This window comes from Salmo salar, chromosome 03 (genome assembly GCF_965601325.2).
Source record: "Salmo salar chromosome 03, fSalSal1, whole genome shotgun sequence".
Lineage (NCBI taxonomy): Eukaryota > Metazoa > Chordata > Actinopteri > Salmoniformes > Salmonidae > Salmo > Salmo salar.
This window is the reverse complement of record NC_138293.1, coordinates 80,547,439-80,557,500: the sequence shown is the minus strand read 5'-3', so window position 1 is coordinate 80,557,500 and position 10,062 is coordinate 80,547,439. Positions and strand designations below refer to the sequence as shown.

The window sequence follows — 10,062 nt, the reverse complement described above, 5'->3', positions numbered from 1 at the left end:
CATCAATAGGGAGAAAGAGAGGGAGGGAGACAGGGAAAATAAGGGACAGCTGCAGTTGGAAACAAGCTCATTTGTGGCATGTGACAAGTGGACGAGATTTAAAAACAATAGCTACCCCTACTCCAAATTCCCACCCACTCACAACAATGCGTATAAGAAATGAAAATGTGGAGCTGAATGTAATCTGCAATCTAATGACTTAGGTACAACAACACACAACAAACGTCAGCCATTGATCTCCCTGTGTCCGCATGAGACATGTGAAAGTGAAACAACGAGCAGTCCTACCTCAATCACAAAAATATGTGATCTAATCAACATGCAAAAATCCCAAACATAACTCTAACCAACACACTGATGTGTCAACTCAACAACAGACAGATCCCAGTGGCTACAGGATGTCTGGGAGGAAGGGAAGGCAGGGCTGGCCTGACAAAACCATCTATAGGGACTGATCAATCGTTAAATTACAAGGCAGAGAGAGAGACAGACACAGACTAAACCCTAAACCCCCCCCCCCCCCCCCAAGACACAGCGTTCTTGTCCAGCTGTCTGTTGTGCCGTCTTCTCTCTCATCAGACTCCCTTCCTCAGCTCAGACTCACCCTGTCATCAGGACCTTCATTTCTCCCGGTCTTGCTAATCACTTACTGGGGGAAAAAGTTATTTGAAAGTTTTGCCAGGGTTATTATTTAGTCCATCCCAGTGTTAAGGAAAGAGCCCTCTGAGGATCTGACTCTCTCCCATGCTGTTTGAAGTCCAGATGTTTCTCAGAAAAGACGTTGTCAGGACGTGTGAGAGAGGGGGACAAAAACAGAATTAGCCATAAAAATGAGTTGAGTGAAGTCGCTGTAAGAATAATGGCTTTGGACGAGCCAATAGAACGATCACGTTTCTGTTGTTCAGGACAACAAGGCTTACATTCATTTGTAATGTTGGTGTAGTTTCTGAAGTGGAATTCTTTGGACGGACCAATAAGGAAACAGACTCCTATGTCCTCAAAGCGTGAGAAACAATAGCACTAACTAAGTGAAATACATATCACCCCTAAACAACAACAGTTAATTCCTTTAACTATCCAGCTGCTGGAGGACAGGACAGATCCACTGTGCCGTGGCAGACAGTCAGAACTCTGACTAAACTATTTATTGGGTTTAAAAACAAGAGAAAACATGATGAGTACTGCACCAGAATATGGACTGTGTTTGGGGACAGAGAGGACAGCGTGTCTCTTGAGAGTGTGTTTGATGAGGGAGTGTGAGTGTGTGTGTTTCTCTCTCTCGGTCTCTCTAATGGGGCTCTCTTCCACCCCCCTGTGCCACTGATCGGCTAACAGAGCAGCACAGAGCTGGCTCCAGGCTAACACATTTACTGTGAGCTGCTGTCCTGGCTGCACGGACTGGCAACTGATGCTGCTTTTTCAGCTCATCCTTTCATCTTCAAAGATAATGGTTGAAATAGAGGACTATGAGCTTGGCAAAAGCCCAGTTGACGGTTTTGGATGGTAAAAGCATCACAATGACGGCCCCAAGGCCGGGATAATTTGGGATAATTCCCTCTGTGTGTTGGACGCCAACTCCAAACTCCCAACCCAACATCACACCAATCTCCAAATAACTATTTCCTCATTAGTTGATGATACAGCAAACACCACTACAGCCGCAAAAAGGCACAAGAGAAGGGCCCTTAACTGGAAACGAAACAGCTCATTTAAACAGCACTGTCACTGCACAAAGCTAATTTAAACAGCACAATGCTCATTTAAATAATATCACTGCACAAATCTCATTAAAACAGCAGTGTCACTGCACAAAGCTCATTAAAACAGCAGTGTCACTGCACATAGCTCATTTAAACAGCACTGTCACTGCACAAAGCTCATTTAAACAGCACTGTCACTGCACAAAGCTCATTTAAACAGCACTGTCACTGCACAAAGCTCATTTAAACAGCACAACACTCATTTAAATAATATCACTACACAAAGCTCTTTTAAACAGCACTGTCACTGCACAAAGCTAATTTAAACGGCACTGTCACTGCACAAAGCTTATTAAAACAGCACTGTCACTGCACAGAGTTCATTAAAACAGCACTTTCACTGCACAGAGTTCATTTAAGCAGCACTGTCACTGCACAAAGCTCATTTAAACGGCACTGTCACTGCACAAAGCTTATTAAAACAGCACTGTCACTGCACAGAGTTCATTAAAACAGCACTTTCACTGCACAGAGTTCATTTAAACAGCACTGTCACTGCACATAGCTCATTTAAACAGCACAACACTCATTTAAATAATATCACTACACAAAGCTCTTTTAAACAGCACTGTCACTGCACAAAGCTAATTTAAACGGCACTGTCACTGCACAAAGCTTATTAAAACAGCACTGTCACTGCACAGAGTTCATTAAAACAGCACTTTCACTGCACAGAGTTCATTTAAGCAGCACTGTCACTGCACAAAGCTCATTTAAACGGCACTGTCACTGCACAAAGCTTATTAAAACAGCACTGTCACTGCACAGAGTTCATTAAAACAGCACTTTCACTGCACAGAGTTCATTTAAGCAGCACTGTCACTGCACAAAGCTCATTTAAACGGCACTGTCACTGCACAAAGCTCATTAAAACAGCACTGTCACTGCACAAAGCTCATTAAAACAGCACTTTCACTGCACAGAGTTCATTTAAGCAGCACTGTCACTGCACAAAGCTCATTTAAACAGCACTGTCACTGCACAAAGCTCATTTAAACAGCACTGTCACTGCACAAAGCTTATTTAAACGGCACTGTCACTGCACAAAGCTTATTTAAACGGCACTGTCACTGCACAAAGCTCATTTAAACAGCACTGTCACTGCACAAAGCTCATTTAAACAGCACTGTCACTGCACAAAGCTCATTTAAACAGCACTGTCACTGCACAAAGCTCATTTAAACAGCACTGTCACTGCACAAAGCTTATTTAAACGGCACTGTCACTGCACAAAGCTCATTTAAACTGCACTGTCACTGCACAAAGCTCATTGAAACAGCACAATGCTCATTTAAATAATATCACAGCACAACGCTCATTTAAATAATATCACAGCACAAAGCTCATTTAAACAGCACAACGCTCATTTAAACAACACTGTCATGTTTGTACACATAGAAAAAGTGTGATTTGTAAAACAATCCTACGAGCATCATACACACACCGGTAGTAGATCACCATATAACAACTGTTCATACAACCAAAAGGTTATATTTGGCTCGGCCAGTTGTGGCTTGACCAGTAAAATAAAGAGGACCATTAGGACAATTCAAGTTGCTTTATTTAAAAAATGTGTTTTAGTTTTTTATATAACCTTTATTTAACTAGTGAAGTCAGTTAAGAACAAATTCTTTTTTACAATGACGGCCTGCAATGGCAAATATATTTCAAATGAGTAGGCAACAGTCACCAATAAGCCATCCATCCTCACCAGCTCCATCCTGTAGGTGTATAGGCCAACATTGCTGTTGTGCAGATTGAATGAGTTGTGCGTTCCACCTGGCCACCACATGCAGCAGCATCTTTTGCACATCACATAACCTCCACATTAAGTGAGTGGAAGCCTTTTCTGTCCAAATAGTTGAATTCCTTTTGGGATGGTGCTTTTATGGCGATGTGGGTGCTGTCTATTGATCCATTCGTATTTGGGAACCCATTGATGGCAAAGAAACCTCTCGACTTGTGCGATGGTGTATGGAAGTTGAATGCAACTTTTCATTTTGCTAATGATTTCATCCAAAACATTAGCTCATCGAGGTCTTTGAGATGCCGATCGGCAAACTCACTTAGAGGAACCTACTGGGTACATAACTTAAAAGCATGTCTGACATGTATTGGGGGGCACAATCGTGGATTGATTTAAAAACCAATAGAAGAATCTTAAAATGAATTGTAAAACTCCCAGACAGCTAGTGCAGAGACCTTAAAACCGGTGAATCATCTGCGTAGCAGTGAAAATCAATGCTGTGCGTTCTGATAATATAAACTGAAGGGTACCGGACCCAAAATCCAACCTTGTGGAACGTCATATGTAATTTCTCAGAGTTATGTTCACCAAGAATCACAAAAAACCTCTTGACTGGTTAAATAGTTTGTAAACCAATCTTTGACTGGACCAGAGGCTAACCCACCTCTCCTGTCTGTCCAGAAGGACATCATGGTCAACAGTGTTGAATGCAGCACTTAAATCCAAGAGTACAAGGACAGAGAGCTGTTTGGCATCTGTGTTGGCGCTAAGATCCTTTACCACTTTAACTAAGGCTGTCTCTGTGCTATGGTGGGCACAAAAACCACATTCCATTTTTTTTTAAACACAGTTGGCACAAAAAAAATTATTTAGCTGTTTGAAAACGAATTTCTCCTGAATGTTGCTTAAGAATGGAAGGTTGGAGATTGGGCAAAAATTGCTAAAAGCCGCAGAATCTAGATGACTTTTCTTCAGAAGCGGTTTCCGCACAGCAGTTTTTAGCACAGTGGAGATAGCGCCTGTGAACAGTGAGTGATTAACAATAGTTTGCACTTCTTCAGATATGCAATTAAAAACAGTTTTGAGGAAGGTGGTGGGGATAGGATCCAGAAGGCAGGTAGAAGGCTTAAGTTGTGATATCACTTTCCTAAGCATGTCCATAGTGCATTTACGTGGTAGGCTAGGGAACAAAACTTCATCAGGTCTTGCTTGACTGATACCCAGCCTACCGTTGGTTATCTTATCTCCGCAAACGTATCACATTTAGATGTGGAGGAACATTCACATAGGTTTGAGGGGGTAGGATTAATCAGGTCATCAATGGTGGAGAAGAGCACTGGATTCATTCTGATTCAAGTTAGAAAAATGAGCCCGTGTGGCATTTCTAATTGCCTTGTTATATATTTCATGTTGCTCTCTCAGAATATCATAACGGACCTACAACTTTGACTTTCTCCACTTCTGCAATATTTCTTTAATTGATCTCTTTAATTGAGCTATCCCTGTCCAGACTCCAGGCCTTTATTTAGCTGGGTAACACAGACAGATGTCTCTGTCCAGACTCCAGGCCTTTATTTAGCTGGGTAACACAGACAGTTGTCTCTGTCCAGACTCCAGGCCTTTATTTAGCTGGGTAACACAGACAGATGTCTCTGTCCAGACTCCAGGCCTTTATTTAGCTGGGTAACACAGACAGATGTCTCTGTCCAGACTCCAGGCCTTTATTTAGCTGGGTAACACAGACAGATGTCTCTGTCCAGACTCCAGGCCTTTATTTAGCTGGGTAACACAGACAGATGTCTCTGTCCAGACTCCAGGCCTTTATTTAGCTGGGTAACACAGACAGATGTCTCTGTCCAGACTCCAGGCCTTTATTTAGCTGGGTAACACAGACAGTTGTCTCTGTCCAGACTCCAGGCCTTTATTTAGCTGGGTAACACAGACAGTTGTCTCTGTCCAGACTCCAGGCCTCCTGCATCTCATCCTCCTCCATGTTGACCACGACTCATTTGTTGTCCTTCCCAACTGGTTGGGTGGGGTGGAGGCCAGCCTATTTATTAGACTCATCCTACCATGTGAAGGGGATGAGTCGGGATTACTCATCCTCACAACGTGTGGCTGACATCCGCTCCCTCTGCCAGCTTTCCATAGTCAGGAAGAGAGAGAGTAAGCGAGCAACACAATTCTTCCAGAGATTCCAGGAAGAGAAGGAAGAGCGGGAAAGCAGGGCCTGGATCCAATCACCTCGCCAGGAATTGATTCCCAAATCCTGGCAGTCACATCGGGACAGATTCCATTGTCTGTCTTCCTCACACACAAGATAGTGTGGGTGAGTCGTTTGATGGAATGTTGAATACCACTTAAGCCTCACAATAGTGAAAAGCACTAAGTAGTAGGAATTAAGTAGTGCATTTAAGCTATGCTTGCCAGTTTCAGAAAGCGTTCATATTTTCTGGATGCATCAACAAAATACTCTGCTTTTCAACATTCCTCTTTCAAAACTCTCAGGACTTTTCAGAATCTGTGGAGGTTGAATCCCCCATTTATTTCGATCTGTATGACAGAGTTTCAAAGGGGTAAACATCTCTGGTAATGCAAAACTACTTCATAATATGGGACTTAACGTGATGTTAAAAAAGCTCATCTTTCCAATTGGCTCATTCATCCCCCCTCCTGTGCCCTGTAACTATTCCCCAGGTCCTTAGCGTAAATGAGAATGTGCTCTCAGTCAACCTACCTGGTAAAATAAGGGTTAAATAAATACATACAAATAACATACGTCAATTCTGGAGCCCAACTGCTGCTCTCCAAGAACCCTAACCACAGAGAGAAGTTTAGTTTTATTTCTTTTTCATTGGGGGAGGGGAGATTTTGGGGTGCGTTGTGGCTGAGACAGACAGACTAACCAGAAGACAGACAGACTAACCAGAAGACAGACAGACTAACCAGAAGACAGACAGACTAACCAGAATAGTAGAGCGGGTGCCAACAGATACCTCGAATCATAGTTGAGAGAGTGTGTTTAGGGTAGCTGTGTGTGTGTGTGTGTGTGTGTGTGTGTGTGTGTGTGTGTGTGTGTGTGTGTGTGTGTGTGTGTGTGTGTGTGTGTGTGTGTGTGTGTGTGTGTGTGTGTGTGTGTGTGTGGAGGAAGATGAGATGTTTTCTTCCACTGACAGGAGCAGGCCATATAGAATAGTGTGTACTGTACACTGACAGAAGCAGGCCATATAGAATAGTGTGTACTGTACACTGACAGGAGCAGGCCATATAGAATAGTGTGTACTGTACACTGACAGGAGCAGACCATATAGAATAGTGTGTACTGTACACTGACAGGAGCAGGCCATATAGAATAGTGTGTACTGTACACTGACAGGAGCAGGCCATATAGAACAGTGTGTACTGTACACTGACAGGAGCAGACCATATAGAATAGTGTGTACTGTACACTGACAGGAGCAGACCATATAGAATAGTGTGTACTGTACACTGACAGGAGCAGACCATATAGAATAGTGTGTACTGTACACATAACCCTGTCATACTGTCAAATGTATGGAGAGGATGAACATGAAATAACAATGTTTCTAAAACATTTGACTGTTTGACCTTGAAATGCTACAGTATTAATGCCATCTTTCTATAGCTCTAATCATATTGCTATTAATTCATTTATGGCCAATAATGTCAAATAGTAAAGACAATACATTTATTTTATTCCCCATTTAAGTCTAAATGCTTTTAAATCTAGGCCTATACTATTTCATACTAGGCCTACTTCTTAAAAATAATAATAATCCTAATGATAGAAAATAAAGTTTCCTAACGGCGAAATTCCATTCCGTTCTGTTGTTCGTACGCAGTTGTGTAACCTGGGAACCATCTGTACCCGCCGTTCACTGCAAAAACATTTGAGTCCCCGTTTGTCCAAATGTCCCAAAATACTGAATGTGCACGGCTGGACACCTAGTCTCCAGCCAGGAGCCAATAAACAAGCCCTCGCCATGCTGACATTCTACATTTCATCTGGAGGCTTGAGGAGTCAAATACATCCCCGGACGGGGGCTGATCTGTCAAATGGCTTCCCACAGAGTCTCCATGCTAGCCAGGCAGGAGAAGCGGCGAGGAGAGTGGAGCAGGGAGAGAAAACCTGCTGGAAACATAATAGTGTTAAATAGGCTTGGGGATGGGGACTCCATCAATACAGCCCCAAATGTCATATAGCCATTGTAGCGGTAGTGTGTTGTTGTAATGGGAAAGTAACTGGTGCTTATGGGAGGGAGATGGCTACCTGCGGTGAGGGGAGAATACCATGTACAGCCTGTTCCTCCGTAGGGGGATTTCGGGGCACTCGCCGTATGCGGCTGATACACGGCTGATACCGACCCCGGTGAACCAGGGAAAGAAAGGAGAGAAATGCAACCCAGGGTTTGGGGAATAAAAGGCCAGAGCTACTGCACAGCGACCAAGAGCCTTCCTTTCCTTTATCTGGCAACCTGTGGTTTCCAGGCGTTTCAAGTCTTTTCACTTCTAGCACGGAACCCTGCCGCGAAACCAGGAAAGAAATACAGAATCGCATTAGAAGTTAGCACTGTATGATAATATTAATTTCTTTCGGTTGAATCGGCATTTAACTTTTCCATTAATTTGCGGTCCTTCCTACAACAACAACGGTCCTTCCTATTTTATTTCGCAAATAAAATAATTTAGGATTTAAATAAGAATTCGGAATTCTTTCCTTTCCGCTCACACACACCTGCACCCCTACAAAACATCCGCCCGCAAAACGCAAATTCTGCTCAGAAATTGCACCTAGCAGCAGGTGAGAAAGTACTACTGGCAGCGTTTTTGAAAGCCCAGCACCACAGAACGTTAATGGCTAAACAAAATGGTGACCAGGAGAGAACCTGCGGGAGAGCGGTGCGGACCAGAGGAGAGTAGTGAGACCTCCTACCTGGGCGTCGCGTTGCCTCCACTCCTGGGTCTGCTGCTGGTGCTGGTGCAGGGCGGCCCGCGCCTCCCTCTCCATGGTGCCCACCTCCCGCTGGCGCTGCTGGACCAGATTGTCCCTCTCCGTGCTGTAATGCTGCTGTAGACGCATCCTCTCCTGCTCCTGCCCTGCACGCTGCTCGCACATCTGATTGGACAACAGGAGGTGAGAGGAAGAAGACTACAATCAGCCCCAGCCCTGTCGTCATGACAATTTGTCCATCAATCCACCCATACATCCCTTCCATCCCTCCCCATACTCCAATGCGCCCCGCCGTTGCACAAAGGACAGGACCAAAAAAAATAGAAAGTTTGTCTCTTGCCTCACGACTCGATGACTCCACGACATAATGCAATTAATTTACATCATTATTACCTCACACTGTTTCCATCCCACTATCTCTCGCTCTCTTTCTCCAAATCGGACTCCTGTCGCCCCTCTCCTATCGGCATATAAATGAGCAGTTAGCTTGGGCTGTCTATGCAGAGAGGCTGTGAGGGGTTAGCCATCTGGCTACTAGAGGAGCTACCCTCGCCCCATGCTATGAGTCTCACAGCGTGGGGAAATGGGCTTAGTAAGGGCGATGCCTATCATCATTATACTACGCCCCACTCAGAGGACGTGAGGAGAAGGAAGACAGGAACGAACTTCGGAGGGGAGAAATCTACAAAAAGCGGAGAGGAGATGGAACGTGTTACTTCAACCTGTCATCATATTCATTCAGAGTCCGACAGACTGCCGCAGAAGAATCAAATCATACAATCTCAGTGTTTGCTTTCAAATTTGGTTGCCTATCACCGCCAAATAATCGCAGCTGTACGGGTCTATGCTGACAATGAGAGAGTATTTAGAGGACGAAATAACAAAAAGCTTCCCACAAGCTGACCAACAGAAATTCTGCCCCAACCGACACACTGAGACAGTGAGTCATCGTCTGATAGAATTAACAGAAAACCTAAAAGAAAAAAGAGACGGGGAAAAATACAAAAGAATCCTCCAAAAGAAAGAACCCCTTTACAAACGTACCATGCTGTCAGTCAGTTGAGCTAGGCTATCCCAGTGTCTACAGACAGCTCCACTCTACAGCGTTAGCTCTGTTAGCCTAGCGCTGCGGATCTGAGACAAGTCACCTGCTGTGAGGTAAAGCCTGGTGGCGGAGCGCTGAGAACGCTAAAGCCCAAGCACCGCCAGTGTCTGCTTTTTTCCCAGGCTCCGCTCTCTCTGCTCTCACTCCTCCATGGCGGGGTACCCGTGACCCTGTCCCATCCCCGCGGTGTGCTCCCCTGCCGGGGCTGTGAAAGGCCAGCAGGGGCCCTGGGCTGGGGCCCAGCTCCAGCTCTGAAGCTAATCCTCCACACATTGTGCTCCCCCTGGCACCCTACCTGGGCCTGCCACAGAAAGACAAGACCAGACAAGACCAGACAAGACCAGACAGACAGAGACTAGGCAGTTAGAGAGCCCAAGTCCCAGCCCATAGGTTTAGCCCACAGGTTTAGCCCACAGGTTTAGCCCACAGGTTTAGCTCCAAGCTCCAGACACTGCTTACGCTTAGGCTAATGCTATTC

The 10,062-nt window shown here is 44.7% G+C and overlaps 1 protein-coding gene across 1 annotated transcript in view; it reads right to left on the bottom strand.

Annotated features, from left to right (window-relative positions):
- The window catches only part of LOC145850366 (centrosomal protein of 112 kDa), a 244,797-nt gene extending 236,196 nt beyond the window's left edge, over positions 1-8,601 (bottom strand). The window contains exon 1 of the mRNA XM_082972797.1: positions 8,462-8,601. The gene's annotated coding sequence lies outside the window, so the exon portion shown is untranslated. The remainder of the gene's footprint in view (positions 1-8,461) is intronic.
- Positions 8,602-10,062: the final 1,461 nt, after the last annotated feature.